The sequence below is a fragment of the Tachyglossus aculeatus genome, chromosome 22 (assembly GCF_015852505.1).
Source record: "Tachyglossus aculeatus isolate mTacAcu1 chromosome 22, mTacAcu1.pri, whole genome shotgun sequence".
NCBI classification, from domain to species: Eukaryota; Metazoa; Chordata; class Mammalia; order Monotremata; family Tachyglossidae; genus Tachyglossus; species Tachyglossus aculeatus.
This window is the reverse complement of record NC_052087.1, coordinates 6,889,086-6,904,257: the sequence shown is the minus strand read 5'-3', so window position 1 is coordinate 6,904,257 and position 15,172 is coordinate 6,889,086. Positions and strand designations below refer to the sequence as shown.

At 58.2% G+C, this 15,172-nt stretch overlaps 1 protein-coding gene across 8 annotated transcripts in view; it reads left to right on the top strand.

The window, feature by feature from the left end:
* The first annotated feature begins 3,968 nt into the window (after nt 1–3,968).
* PAX6 (paired box 6) overlaps nt 3,969–15,172 on the top strand; it is a 37,780-nt gene continuing 26,576 nt past the window's right edge. For 6 of the 8 annotated variants that reach the window (XM_038764667.1, XM_038764666.1, XM_038764665.1 and 3 more), the window contains exons 1-2: nt 3,969–4,036; nt 14,338–14,526. The gene's annotated coding sequence lies outside the window, so the exon portion shown is untranslated. Of the gene's footprint in view, nt 4,037–10,188; nt 10,212–14,029; nt 14,160–14,337; nt 14,527–15,172 lie in introns of those variants that run through there. The other 2 variants (XM_038764662.1, XM_038764661.1) reach the window with 2 other exon arrangements.

The following is a 15,172-nucleotide window of genomic DNA, read 5'->3' as shown; positions in this document are numbered from 1 at the left end:
AAAAGGAGGAGGAAGGGAGGAGCAAAACGGAGGGGAAAGAGACAACGAGAGGAGGGGGAGTTGAAGGGGGAGCAGGGAAAGAGTTTGATAGAAGGACAGGGGGCAGAGAGGGGAAGGCGGGGATAAAGAAAGGAAAAGACCGTCCCTTCTACTCCGGGTCTACGCCCTAATCGCTTAGTATAGCCTCTGCACAGAGTAGGCGTTCAGTAGGTACCATTGATCTTCTGGGACAAAGAGAAGAGGAGGGGACACAGAGAGGGGGAGGGTGGACAGGAAGAGTGGGGGAGCACATACAGGGAGGGAGAAGGGGGTTAGGGAGAAGGGGACAGAGGCAAGAATAAAGGAAGCGGAGAGAGGGAGACAGAGAGAGGGAGGGACAAAGGGGAGGAAGGAAGGGGGCAGAGAGGGAGAAAGAAAAGGGGGAAACAGGGGGATGGAGCAGAGGGGGGGAGATAGACGGGTAGAGAGGGAGGAGAGAGGGGGAGGAAGGAAATGGGCAGAACGGGTGCAGGGGCCAAAGACGGAGGAAGGAAAGGGGAAAGAGAGAGGAGACAGCGATTGAAGGGGAAAGGATGAAAGGGGAAAGGCACAGAGGGAAAGGGAAATGAGGGAGAGGAGGGAAGGAGGGAAAGGGGAAGGGGAAAGGAAAAGGGGTCGGCGGGGGAACTGGCTCCCCCAGAGAGAAGCGAGGGACGGCCGAGGCCTGGGGAAGACCCCGCACGACCGTGGGCGAAGGTGGAGGGGCAATAGGGGGAGGGAGGCCCCACAGCCGAGCCCTCCAGGGGGGAATCTGGGTCGGGGGGGAGGGGGGGCCGGGGGTCAGGGGCCCGGCAGGGTGGTCCCTGCTGGGTCCCCACTGACCACCTCAGCCGCAGGTCGGAGCCTCGGGACCCTCCCTGATCCTCCCCATCCAGGGATGGCTGAGTCTCCCGAGGGGAGAGAAAGGATCTCTGGGCCCCAATCCCGCCCCCTTCCCAGGATGCAGGAGGAGGGGGCTTCCCCGCCCTCAAGTGTGGCAACCCATCCCTTCCCACCCTCTCCGATTCAGCCGACCCCCAGGCCCCGGGCCCCCACGCCCGGCCAGAAGTTAATCGTGACAAAATCCGAGGCCGGAGCGGAGGCGGGAGGCCTGGTTCCGGAGACTGATTTTGACTCCGTGTTGGACTTTGCCCCTTCCCACCCCCTTGTGTTGCCACTTTGCCTCCCGTTTCCATGTGGGTGGGTGTTGGCGCGGGTGAGTTTGCCTGGGGGTGTAGGTGAGAGTGGATGCGAACAGGGGTGCACCTCTCTCCGGTTGGGTGTTCGTGAGTTTGGGTTTATGTGTGGGAGTGTGGAGGGACATGTGAGCAGTGCACGTGTCTGTGTGTGTTAATAATAATAATAATAATGGTATTTGTTAAACGCTTACTATGTGCAAAGCACTATTCTAAGCGCTAGGGAGGTTACAAGGTGATCAGGTTGTCCCACGGGGGGCTCACAGTCTTAATCCCCATTTTACAGATGAGCTAACCGAGGCCCAGAGAAGTTAAGTGACTTGCCCAAAGTCACACAGCTGACAGTTGGAGGAGCCTGGATTTGAATCCATGACCTCAGACTCCGTGCTTTTTCCGCTGAGCCACGCTGCTTCTCTAGTGCTTCTCTAATGGGCATGGGCGAGTGTGTGCGTGGGTACCGAGGGTGTGGGTGTGCGTGTGAATATGTTGGTGTGGGTTACTGGGTGCGTGTACGTGTATAATGCCGTTGCGTGCCCGTGGACGAGGTTTCCCGCGTCCATTTCCCCGCAGCCTGCCTTGGAAAGGCCAGGTTGACAGGGAGGTGTCCTGGCGGCTTCTAGTCCACCCCCCATCCCCGGACGAATTCAAGGATTTCCCCCCGGAGCAGTCTTCCAGCACACACCCCGGGAGAAGCGCCGACGACCGTGGATTTCCACCCCTGCTCTCGGAGCGGCCTGGCCCGCGTGGCTGACTTGGTTGGGAGCCGGGGCCTAGGGGCCGCCTCGAACAGAAGCTGATTTCCCTCTTCTTTCCTTCCCTCCCTTCCTTCTTCCTTTCCTCCTTCTCTTCCTCCCTGTCTTTCTGTCTTCTTCCTCCGTTCTCCCATTTCTCCTTCCCTCTCTCTTTTTTTTTCCCTTCCTTCCTCCCTTCTCTCCTCCCTTCCTCCCTGTCTTTCTGTCTTCTTTCTCCTTTCTCCCATTTCTCCTTCCCTCTCTTTTTTCTTTCCCTTCCTTCCCCCCTTCTCTCCTCCCTTCCTTCCTGTCTTTCTGTCTTCTTTCTCCTTTCTCCCATTTCTCCTTCCCTCTCTCTCTTTCTCTTTCCCTTCCTTTCTCCCTTCTCTCCTCCCTTCCTCCTTCTCTTCCTCCCTGTCTTTCTGTCTTCTTCTTTTGTTCCCTTCCCCCCTTTCTCCTTCCCTCTCTCTTTTTCTCTTTCCCTTCCTTTCTCCCTTCTCTCCTCCCTTCCTCCTTCTCTTCCTCCCTGTCTTTCTGTCTTCTTCTTTTGTTCCCTTCCCCCCTTTCTCCTTCCCTCTCTCTTTTTCTCTTTCCCTTCCTTTCTCCCTTCTCTCCTCCCTTCCTCCTTCTCTTCCTCCCTGTCTTTCTGTCTTCTTCTTTTGTTCCCTTCCCCCCTTTCTCCTTCCCTCTCTTTTTCTCTTTCCCTTTCTTTCTCCCTTCCCTCTTCTTCCTCCTCCTCCATTTCCTCCCCTCCTTCTCCTCCTTGTCTTCCTCCTCCTCTTCCCCTTCCCACCCATTCTCCTCTCCCTCTCTTCCTCCTCCTCTTCCCCTTCCCACCCATTCTCCTCTCCCCCTCTTCCTCCATCCTCTTCCTCCTCCTCTTTTTTTTTTCCTCTTGCCCTGCTCCCCGAGCATCCCAGGAGCGCCAAAGGGAAGGAAAGGCGGCAGGCCCGGGCTGGGCCTAGGCCCAGGTGAGGGACCTCAATCGTTTCTCTTATTCCTCCGCCTTGGTTCCTCAACCAGGACCTCCGACTCGTGTGCTGTCGTCGGCGTGGCTTTGGGCTTGGGAGTCAGAGGTCGTGGGTTCTAACCCCGGCTCTGCCACTTATCGGCTGTGTGACCTTGGGCCAGTCACTTAACTTCTCTGGGCCTCAGCTACCTCATCTGTAAAACGGGGATTAAGATCGTGAGCCCCGCGTGGGACAACCTGATCATCTTGTAGCTCCCCAGCGCTTAGAACAGTACTTTGCACATAGTAAGCGCTTAACAAATACCATTATTACTATCCACTGTCAGCCGTGCGACCTCGGGCCGGTCACCTCGCTTCTCCGGGCCTCAGTCCCCTCATCTGTAAAATGGGGGTGAAGACTGTGAGCCCCGTGCGGAACAACCTGATGACCTGGTATCTACCCTAGTGTTTAGAACAGTGCTTGGCACCTAGTAAGCAGCGTGGCTCATTGGAAAGAGCCCGGGCTTTGGAGTCAGAGGTCCTGGGTTCAAATCCCGGCTTCGCCAGTTGTCAGCTGTGTGACTTTGGGCAAGTCACTTCACTTCTCTGGGCCTCAGTTACCTCATCTGTAAAATGGGGATGAAGACTGTGAGCCCCAAGTGGGACAACCTGATCACCTTGTATCCTCCCCAGCGCTTAGAACAGTGCTTTGCACATAGTAAGCCATTATTATTAGTAAGCGCTTCACAAATATCAGCATGATTATTATGTTCGGGAACAGACGGCAGGTCCCGGGCTCGGTCCGGAGGCCCCGGGTGGAGCCGGCCGAGAGTCCCGGGGGGCTCAGGGTGGGCGTGGGGGTCGCGGCCTCCCAATCCCGGAGAGGCCCGGCCTCCCGGGATCCGAGAGGGGGCTGCCTGGAGGAGGGCTGAGCCCGGGCCCCCGTGACGTCAGCGGGGCGGCCCAGCCAATGAGGGCGGCGCTGGCCTGGGCTATTAAGGCAAAGTTAGAGGCGAGCGGACCCACCTCGGGATTGTCGGGGACATTTAAACTGGGCGCCAGGTCCTGGCTGCATCCCGCCCGCCTGCTGACTCACTCGGGGGCACCCGCGCCAGGGACTCCTGCCTTACGCCCTCCACCAGGTAACAGCCGCCGCCTCCTCCTCCTCCTCTTCCTTCTCTTCCTCCTCCTCCTCCTTCTTCTCTTCCTCCTCTTCCTCCTCCTCCTGTTCTTCCTCCTCCTCCTCCTCTTCCTCCTCCCCTCCTCCCCTCCTCCTCTTTCTTCTCTTCCTCCTCCTCCTCCTCCTCCTCTTCTCCCTCCTTTTCCTCCTCTTCCTCCTCCTCCCCCTCCTCCACTTCTTCCTCCTCCTCTTCCTCCTCCTCCACCTCTTCTTCCTCCTCTTCCTCCTCCTCCTCTTCTCTCTCCTCTTCCTCCTCTTCTCCCTCCTCTTCCCCCTTCTTCTTCCTCCTCCACCTCCTCCTCCTCCTCTTCTCTCTCCTCTTCCTCCTTCTCCTCCTCCTCCACTTCTTCCTCCTCCTCTTCCTCCTTCTTCTCTTCCTCCTCCTCCACCTCCTCTTCCTCCTCCTCCTCCTCTTCTCCCTCCTCTTCCTCCTCTTCTTCCTCCTCCTCCTCCTCCTCCACTTCTTCCTCCTCCTCTTCCTCCTCCATCTCTTTCTCCTCCTCCATCTCCTCTTCCTTCTCCTCCTCCTCCTCCTTCTCCTCTTCTTCTTCCTCCTTCTCCTCCTTCTCCTCTTCTTCCCCCTCCTCCTCTTCCTCTTCTTCCTCCTCCTCCTCCTCCTCCTCTTCCTCTTCTTCCTCCTCCTCCTCCTCCTCCTCCGGGCACCGCTCGGCTGCCGCGAACGGGACGGATGGGAGGGCGGGAGGGCGAGCCTCCAGGCTGGGATAAACGTGCTTCCCTCGGAGGCACCCGTGCCCTAGGGGTTGGGCCGGCGCCGCTAGTCGGGGCCGCTGGGCTCATCCATCCATTCATTCGATCGTATTTACTAAGCGCTTACTGTGTGCAGAGCACTGGACTAAGCGCTCGGGACAGTACAAACCGTCCCAGGGAAAAGTTGGAAGCGCTGGCAGAATGGCGTGTGGGCTTCTCTGGATGGGGAGGGAGCGGGGGTCTGGCTGAACCCCCTGGAGGGGATGGTGGTCTGGCTGTTGAATCCCCCTGGAGGGGGCGGGAGTCTAGCTGGTGATCCCCCTCTGGAGGGGGCGGGGATCAGGCTGAACCCCCTGAAGGGGGCTGGAATCTGGCTGGTGATCCCCCTCTGGAGGGGGCGGGGATCAGGCTGAACCCCCTGAAGGGGGCTGGAATCTGGCTGGTGATCCCCCTCTGGAGGGGCCGGGGGTCGGGCTGAACCCCCTGTAGGGGCCGGGGGTCTGCCTGGTGAACCCCCGCTGGAGGGGTCGGGGGTCGGTCTGAACCGCCCCTGGAGGGGCCGAGGGTCTGGCTGGTGAACTCCCCTGGAGGGGCCGGGGGTCTGGCTGGTGAACCCCCCTGGAGGGGTCGGGGGTCATCATCATCATCATCATCAATCGTATTTATTGAGCGCTTACTGTGTGCAGAGCACTGTACTAAGCGCTTGGGAAGTACAAATTGGCAACCTATAGAGACAGTCCCTACCCAACAGTGGGCTCACAGTCTAAAAGATCTTTTAGGGGGTCGGGCTGAACCCCCTGGAGGGGCCGAGGGTCTGGCTGATGAACCCCGCTGGAAGGGGGCTTGAGCCCAGCTGCTCTCGGTGTTCTAGGTTTGGGAGCTGCTTTCTCGGGGGGGGAGGAGGAGGTTCGGCCCGGCAGATCCTAGGCCCGGGTCGCCCCCCGGCCCCTCCAGCCCCAGGCCCCCCTCCCCAACCCCCCCCCCCAGTCCCCCCAACCCTCCTCTTCCCCTGCAACAGGTGTGGGGGGAGCAGCAGCAGCAGCAGGCCAGGACAGGCCCGCCTGGCCGGGGCAGGGAGCAGGGGCAGAGGAGGGGGCGAGAGCTAGGAGAGACAGTTGGGGTGCCCGCTGGCTCGGTCATTCATTCATTCCAACGTATTTATTGAGCTCTTACTGCGTGCAAAGCACTGGACTAAGCGCTTGGGAAGTACAAATCGGCAACATATAGAGAGGGTCCCTACCCCACAACGGGCTCGCGGTCCTCAGGGGCTCGCCTCGGGCTGAAAAAATGCGGCCCCGCATAGCTGGGGAGCGGGCTAAATCCTCACACGGTGTGATTTGAGCCTTGCCGAGGAAGACCTAATAATTAGCGATTTGCACTGAGGTAGAACGGGGGCTTCGAGTTACCCGGACCCGGGAATCCGGGGGCCGGGCGGGAGCAGGACTTTCCGCCCCTTAGCTCCGTTGGCGAAAGCGGGGGACGCACAAATCCGGGAAACCCAAGACCCCGGAGATTCATTCAATCGTATTTATTGAGCGCTTACTGTGTGCAGAGCACTGGACTAAGCGCTTGGAAAGTACAATTCGGCGACCTATAGAGACTTTTAGACTGTGAGCCCACTGTTGGGTAGGGCCTGTCTCTATAGGTTGCCAACTTGGACTTCCCAAGCGCTTAGTCCAGTGTTCCGCACACAGTGAGCGCTCAATAAATACGATTGATTGACATAGAGAGGGAGGGAGCAGAGGACCCCACCGCCCCTCGCTCCTTTCCCTGAAAACCGAAAAAAGAGAAAAAGCCAGAAAACGGGAGACCCTGGAGAGCCGCTTACCTGGCCCCCGCAGTCGCTTGTTCCCGTCCCAGGGCCCCGGGCCTTCTCCTCCGGCAATAAATCAAACCTCATCCATCACGGGGCCTCCTCCCTCATTAGAGATGTTTATTGGAGATTGTGCTTATTCGGCTGTCACGGCGAGAAAAAGCTGGGACGTAATTACCCCTGACCGGAGAGAGGGCCAGCTCCCTGGCTCGCAGGGGATCCGGGCCCGGAGCTGCAAACCCTGCTGCCCAGGGGTTTTTGCCGCGTGGGTTAGCGCGGCCGGGATTTCGGTTTGGAGTTGGCGCTGCTTTTTGTTTGTTTGTTCGTTCGTTTAAGAAAGAAAAGGGGCCCGGAAACCCCGAGGGCTTTAGAGGCGGAGCGGAGGGACTGAGCAGGCCGTGCTGACCCAGCGCAAACTTAACTCGAGGTCCCAGGCCCGTCCTCTCCCCACCCCCCCTGGAAGCGGTCCCTTTAAATAATCATAATCATGATGGTAATGATGATGATGATGATGATGACGACGATGATGACTTAACCGATTCATCCTTGGGGCGATTGAACAATGAACGTTGACAACTCTCCGCGGTGGCCTCTCCTGTCTTTATTTTCCATTTTCCTCTTGCAGTAAAACCGCCCTCCACACCCCTCACCCTCTCTCCCTCCCGAGATCCCCAGACGGTTCTCTCTCCCGCCTTGGGTTCTGAAACCTAAGAGCCCCTACTGGGCCAAAGACAAGATCCTCTGAGTTACCTGGCAGCCTCCTTTGCCCTCCTCCCGTCTTTCCCCCGTTCCCAGAATGGCCAGGGTCTGGACTCTCGCTCCTAAATAATAATAATAATGGTATTTGTTGAGCGCTCACTATGTGCAAAGCACTGTTCTAAGCGCTGGGGAGGTTACAAGGTGATGAGGTTGTCCCGTGGTAATCCCCATTTTTACAGATGAGGGAACTGAGGCCCAGAGAAGTGACTCGTCCAAAGTCACCCAGCTGACAGTTGGCGGAGTCGGGATTTGAACCCACGACCTCTGACTCCAAAGCCCGGGCTCTTTCCACGGAGCCACGCTGAGCCTAAACCGCAGAGGGGGAAAAGCGCGGGACGGGGCCTAACTGAGAGGGGAGGGGGCTTCCCAATCGGATAAGTGACAGGGCTCCACCAGGGTCAGGGGTCGCTGGCCGCCTCGATTTTCCCACTTCCCGGGATGAACCGGCGGATGAACTCGTCCAGGGCCTGGAGAGCTCTGCCTTAGTCAAGACTGGAAAAAGCCCCCCAGGTGTGCTTCGACGCTCCTCTCTCTGCTCGCCCCTGGGAAGCCCGCAGGGATTCCCCGCCCCCTCCACTCCCACCCTCACTCCGGACTCCCACCAGAAGCCCCCCGCCCAGGAGTCCCTTCCCACGTGAAAGCAGGCCCGCCCCGCACCTCGGATTTTCTGCAACATCCGAAAGAGGACTGGCTGGTTGGGAGTGTGTGCGGGGATTTTCCAGAGTCGGCCTCGGGGGACGGGAATAGAAGGAGGTTTCTCCCCGCACTGGATCCTGGCGCTTAGAACAGTGCTTGGCACATAGTAAGCGCTTAACAAACACCAACATTATTATTATTATCCAAACTTCCAGTCCCTGGCTTGAAAGAGGATCCGCTCAGCGTCCCGGGGAGGCGAATAATAATAATAACAATAATAATAATGGTATGTGGCCCCCGGGGCTTGAAGGAGGAGGGGGTTCTCCGCCCGGGGAGGGGAAGGAGGGGAGACCCCCCTGGGGCTGGGGGAGCCGCCAGATCCGGGTACTGGCCTGGCAAGACGGAAATCAATCAATCAATCAATCGTATTTATTGAGCGCTTACTATGTGCAGAGCACTGTACTAAGCGCTTGGGAAGTACAAATTGGCAACACATAGAGACAGTCCCTACCCAACAGTGGGCTCACGGAAAGGCACTTCGTGCGCAAGAAGGTGGCAATTCGTCCCAAGACGGATGGCCTGGTGGGGACCCGAGAGACGAGTGCTTAGCACAACGTTCCGCACTGGGTCGGCGCTGGCGAAATACCCGCGACTGATGGATTGATTGATTGATGGGCTGCCCTGTCGTGGGAATGGACGGCTGGCTACTCCTGCTTTGTCTTTTCGATAGTGTTGGATACTTCTCGAGGCTCCCCTCCCAGGCGGAGATGTGGCACCTGGGCGCAGTTCTGACTTTCCAGGCCTCGACCCCCGGGCTGCCCTGGTGGGAGTGGGCGCCTTCCTCCTGCGGGAGCTGGGCCCGAGGGAGTCCTGGCTCCACATGCAGCGGGGACCTTCTCCTCCCGGGTCTCCGTCCTCCGGGGCAGCTTCCAAGAAAAGGAAAAAAGAAATCAGCTTGATCATTCAGTCGGCAGCTCCCTCCCCCCAGCCCCCAGGAGAGGCTAACGGAGAAACTGGGCGGGGGGATAGTTGGTGGGATTTCCCCCTCCTGTTAGAGCCCCACCTCCCCCCAAATTCCGATCGCCCCAATCTCCCCCCCTCCCCTCCATTCCAGGCGGCTCCCAAAGTGCCATGAAAAGAGAAAGGGAGGACAAGAGGGGGAGAGGGAACTTGGAAGATGCAGCCGCTAGGCTTTCTGGCCGGGCTGGGGGTGGGGGGTGTAAAAGAGGACCCCGATCTCTCGGACACTAGGGGGTGGGGGGCGCGGGGAGAAGCCGGGAGAAGCCCCCAGGCCCCGGGGTCGGTGGAAACAGCAGTTAAAATGGCGTCGGAGAGTTGGGCCTCAACTTTGCAGAAAGAATCCTTCCCACCCTCCCCCCTGCCCCCCTCCTCTCCCCTACTTGCACTTGGGAGCAAGTAGGTGGCCGGGGGAGGGGGGTGGGCAGGTGGTCCGACCTCGGGGAGAGGCCGAGAGGCAAGTGAGTCATTAAGGACAGGCGAGGCTCCTGCCAGAGGGGGCTGTCCCTCTTTCTGATTGTCTCCGTCCCCGTTTATCTCACTTTTCTCTGCCTCCGTTCTGTCTCCCTCTCTCCCGCACACACACGCTCCGGCCACACTTTCCTCTTCCCCCATTTCTCTTTTTTTTTTTTGACCCATTCACCCACTCCAGTCGCGTCGCTCCCTCCCTCCCTTTCCCCTTCACTCCCTTTCTTCCCTCTGAGGCTCCGCTCCCCCAAATCCGGATAAGTAAGAGGGAGAAGTAACCAACCTCTTTTGTGGCTTTCTCTCTCCCTGTCCTGCCTTCCTCCTCTCTCAGGACCCCCCCCCATGACGTCAGACTTATTGACGTTTCCCTCCTCTTCTGATTTTTTTTTTGTTTTGTTAAAACTTTTTCTTGGGGGGGGGGATGAAGAGTGAGGCGGAGGTGGTGGGCGGGAGTTGGAGAGGGTATACAAAGACCTCGGTGCCCTGGGGGAAAATAGCAACAAGATTATCGCTGCCTCTCTCGGTGTCTAGAAAGGTGCTAATCCAGGGGATGGCAAATTGCGAGGTTGTAAAAATGATCTTCGCCTGAAGAGCCGACTAACTTGTTGGGGGTTTCATGGGGCTTTCTGCTTTTTTTCCGTTTTAGCGCTAGAAGAGAATCCACTCGCCTTCAATGGTCGTTCGATGAAAGGGAGGAGATAAAATAAAACTCAAAGCGACGGAAGGATAGAGGGAGGTAGGAAGAGAGAGAGAAGTAAGGGCAGGGCGACCCGCTGCTCCTCCCTCCTCCTCCCTCCTCCTCCTTCCTCCTCCCTCCTCCACACCGAACCAATTCCCTGGCTCTTCACTCCCTGCATCCGCCGAAATTCGCGATTCTACAAAACCCCGGTGAGGCCTGGCCTCTCTACCTTACGGGGAGGCAGCGTGGCTCAGGGGAAAGATCACGGGCTTCGGAGTCAGAGGTCAGGGGTTCGAATCCCGGCTCCGCCAATTGTCAGCTGTGTGACTTTGGGCAAACCACTTCACTTCTCTGGGCCTCAGTTCCCTAATCTGTAATATGGGGATTTAGACTGTGAGCCCCCCGTGGGACAACCTGGTCTCCTCGTAACCTCCCCAGCGCTTAGAACAGTGCTTTGCACATAGTAAGCGCTTAATAAATGCCATCGTTATTATTATTATTATTACCTCCAGGATGCGGGGACGGGGCGCAGGCTGGGTTCAGGAGCGCATCCCCGGGCAGGTCGGGCAGCTTGGACCACAGACCGTCCCCCAAGCCTCTCCCCGGGCTCCGGACCCCTCGATCTGCCCCCCTTCCCCTCCCCCGTGCCCCCCAAAGACCAGAGAAACGTGTCTCTCTCTGCTCCCTGGGGCTAGGCCTCGGTCCCTCCACGCCGCAGGACCTGAGCCGGACTGGGCCGGATTAGTCACTGAAGGCCCTGGCTCCTCTCTCCCAGGCCCCCCAGACTCCGGCCATCCCCGGCGGCCTCGTTTGTCTCCCCATTGTCCCGTCCTGTCAGGGCGCATTCAGGGCCCGGGGACTTTATTGATGAGTTTTGACTTTTAGCACTTATCACATGTCAAGAGAAGTCAAGTGTACTCGGCGATGGCTTCATCTACTTCTACTTCCCTCCTCCCTAACCCCAAGGGGCCTCAAACCCCCCCTCCTCTCATCCCAGCCCCCCGACCCTTGCTCCAACGACCCCCCACCCCCCAGCTCCCCGGCTTTTGGGAACTGAAAGGGCTCCAACTCTCCGGCCGGACCAGGGCCGGGGCCGAGGCCGACTCTCCCGTGTCACCTTAAATGCCGGCTCGGAGGGGTTGCTTTGGAGTGTACTGAGGTGTGTCCTAATCGTCCGGCATTCAACAAAATGACTTCTGGTGTGTGGTCAGAACAGAAAAGTCATTTACTTACTTTACTCCCGGGTTTAGCTGGCAGCCGCTGAAGGGGTGCCGTCAAGGACCGGAGCTGCGCGTAGCCAAACAATCAGAGATACACACACTCACAATCAATCAATCAATCAATCAATCATATTTATTGAGCGCTTACTACGTGCAGAGCACTGTACTAAGCGCTTGGGAAGTACAAATTGGCAACATATAGAGACAGTCCCTACCCAACCGTGGGCTCACAGTCTAAAAGTCACACTCACACACCACACACATACCCCGCTCCCCCAGGGGAAGCACAGGTGCCCACTCTAACACCCCGTTGATTGATGCCTGTTTGCACACTGACACCTACACTTCCTCAGTCACGGGTGCACTCCAAACTGACACCGATATACCCAGAGAAACATTTTCTACCCACCCTAACCCGCACTCACACAAACAATGACTGAAGAACACGCTCATCAACACACTCACACACCTACTAGCCCATATACAGATACAAACGTACTCGATGTCGATACGCATTCTCACACCTCACTGATAATAATAATAATAATAATGGCATTTATTAAGCGCTTATTATGTGCAAAGCACTGTTCTAAGCGCTGGGGAGGTTACAAGGTGATCAGGTTGTCCCACGGGGAGCTCACAGTCTTCATCCCCATTTTACAGATGAGGTAACTGAGGCCCAGAGAAGTGAAGTGACTTGGCCAAAGTCACACAGCTGACAATTGGCGGAGCCGGGATTTGAACCCATGACCTCTGACTCCAAAGCCCGTTCTCTTTCCACTGAGCCACGCTGATACTCACAGAGAGTACATACACAAGTACAGACGTACTCAAACAATATTAATATGCATTCTCGCACATCACTGATACTCACAGAGACATGCATATTTGCAGTGACCGTTCCGGCCAACACACTCACGTATATTCGCCCACAAGAACACGGGAGCACTTTCCCACACGGATGCACCAACGGTGGCACACAGGTGGGCGCAGTCCCACACACCGGGCCCCCTCTCACGAATCCTCCAGGCTCCCATTGGCGAAGCCCACCCCCCGCGCCTCCTCTTCTCGTTGCCCTCTCATCCCCTTTCCCCTCCTCTCGGGTGTCTGGAAAGAAAAAAACCCGCCGCACTTAGTCAACAAATGGCACGTGGGAGAAGTTGGTGAGGACTCTTCAGGGCTTTTCACAAGAGCCCTCAATACACAAAGTAAATGGCCTGTTTACTCGGCCCTCTCCAGCCCCGGCTCGGCCTCCCAGAGAAGAAAAGAGCCGAGGCAGCCCAGGGTGCGGGGGAGGGGAGGAGGAAGGGCGGACGTGGGGAAGGGGGAGGAGGGGTGGGCGGCAGGCATCTCCCACCGACCCCAGAGGCCTCCCTCTCCCCCGACCACATGGGGACTTTGGCACTTGAGGGGGCTCTGCCCTGCTCTGCCCTGACCTCCACTGTGAGCGCGCCAACTGGGGATGACAAATGGTCTCTCCCTCTCCGCCGCCACCCTCTTCCCCCTCCTCCAGGTGGGCTTCGAGAGTTGCCTTGCCTCCCCCAATCTCCCCTTCCGACCACCCCTGGCTCGCCCTCCCCAGCCCCGGGGAGAGAGGGGGAGACGGGGGAGACGTGGGAAAGGACCGGGCAGCTCTGGAGCCGGGAAACGTCCTGGGCCCGGGACTTCGTGGGGGGAATGGAAGGGATTCACCAGCCCAGCAGCCCCTTCCCGTCGGGTCCAAGTTTTCCAGGGGAGGAAGGGGGCGGGGGTCTGCAGGTTCAGGGACTGGCCTACCGCTCCCATGAAGCGCAGAGGAAGGAAGGAGTCAAGGGTGGGGGGGGGGGAGGAAAAGGAGGGAGAGAAAGAGGGAGAGAGGGAAAAGGAGAGAGGGCGAGGGAGGGAGGAAAAGGAGGGAGAGAAAGAGGGAGAGAGGGAAAAGGAGAGAGGGAGAGGGAGGGAGGAAAAGGAGGGAGAGAAAGAGGGAGAGAGGGAAAAGGAGAGAGGGCTAGGGAAGGAGGGAGATGAGAGGGAGGGAGAGAGGACAGGGAGAGAAGGGGGACGGGGAAGGTGAGAGAGGGAGGGGGAGAGATGGAGAGAGAGGGAGAGAGGGAGGGGAGACAGAGGGACAGACAGGAAGAGAGGGAGGGAGAGGAGAGGGAGGGGGGGACGGAGAGGAAGAGAGATGGAGGGAGATAGATGGAGAGAGAGGGGGAGAGGGAGGGGAGACAGAGGGGCGGAGAGGAAGAGAGGGAGAGGAGAGGAGAGGGAGAGGGGGGACGGAGAGGGAGAGACAGGGAGGGGGAGAGATGGAGAGAAAGGGGGAGAGGGAGGGGAGACAGAGGGGCGGAGAGGAAGAGAGGGAGGGAGAGAAGGAAAGGAGGGAGGGAGGGAAAGAGAGAAGAGAGGGAGAGTGGGGGGAGGTCGCTCGAGAGAAGAGTAAAACCCACCGGCGGAGCCGCAAACAAGTGTATTCATATTCAAACGTCTGGGCCAATTGCGCCAGGCGGAGGCCGGGCGCATCCAATCGGCAGCCCCGAGGCCCAGGCGCTGCTTTGCATAAAGCAATATTTTGTGTGGGGGAGAGCCCAACATTTGCATGTTGCGGACTGATTAGTGGATTTGAAAAGCGAACCGTGGCTCGGCCTCATTTCCCGCTCTGGTTAAGGCGCAGGAGGAAGTGTTTTCCTGGAGGATGATGACAGAGGTCAGGCTGTGCTAATGGGCCAGTGAAGAGCAGGGGCAGGCGAGGCGGAGAGCCGGCACACATGCATGAATACACTCGCACCATCACCAATCACGATAGGTGTGCTGCCCTCCTTTCCCTCTCTGCCTCTCTCTCTCTCTGTCTCCCTCTCTTTCACACATACACACACATATACACACGCACACACACACACACACACACACACACACGCCGGCTCTATCATCACTCGCCAGTCAGTGACAGACCATTTTATTGTCAATCTCTGTCGCCTTCCCAGGGATCCGAGAATCTCTCACGCATCCCAGCCGGCAGCTTACGTGGAGAAAACTCTTTCGCTGGAAACTCCTTTAAAACACACCGTCACTTCAAATCTGGGAGCTCTTAGGAGAGAAAGAGAGAGAGAGAGAGAGAGAAAAAAAAAACTATTGACAGGAGGTTTGACAACAAGACAGGATGCCTCGTAAAGGTGAGTCTATTCGTTTCGTCTTCCTTCTGACTGCCTTCATTTTCATTTTAATATTTAGACAGGTCTCGCTTCTCTGGCCTTCTCCCCCGCATCCCGGACCTCTCTCCCCCTCTCCTCATCTCCTTTCGCCCCTCCACCCCCCGCAACTTCTGTAATACTGAAGCAGCATGTCTGTGGGAAGTTTCCATCCAGCAACTCAAACTTTCTGCTTTCAGTGAAAGCAGTGTCCTCTAGAAAAAGATGATTAGGATTAGGTTTGGGATTAGGAAGCCGGGGCTCCTAAACGGGCGACCACAGGGAAGCGGCTCCTAGCCCCGCGCTTCTGCGGCCCTCTCTGGACCGGCCGGGGGAGATGGGGTCGCCTAGGAAACGGCTCTGGTCCAGGGCCCCCCATCCCCCGGTCCTCCGGCCCCCCGGCCGCAGAGAATCCGCCTGACCCCTGTCCCAGCCTCCGTGGCTTCTCCGTCAGGCCACCGAGGGGCGAGTGGGTGGGCGAGCGGGCGAGCGAGAGGGAGACACTGGGAGGCCCGTAAGGCGGCAGCTCGCTTTGTGCATCGCCCAGGAGAAGCCCCGGGAAAGGCATAAAGGGGATCCTCCGCCCCCTCCTCCTTCCCCGAAGCAGCCCTGGCTGGGGAGGAGCTCCGGG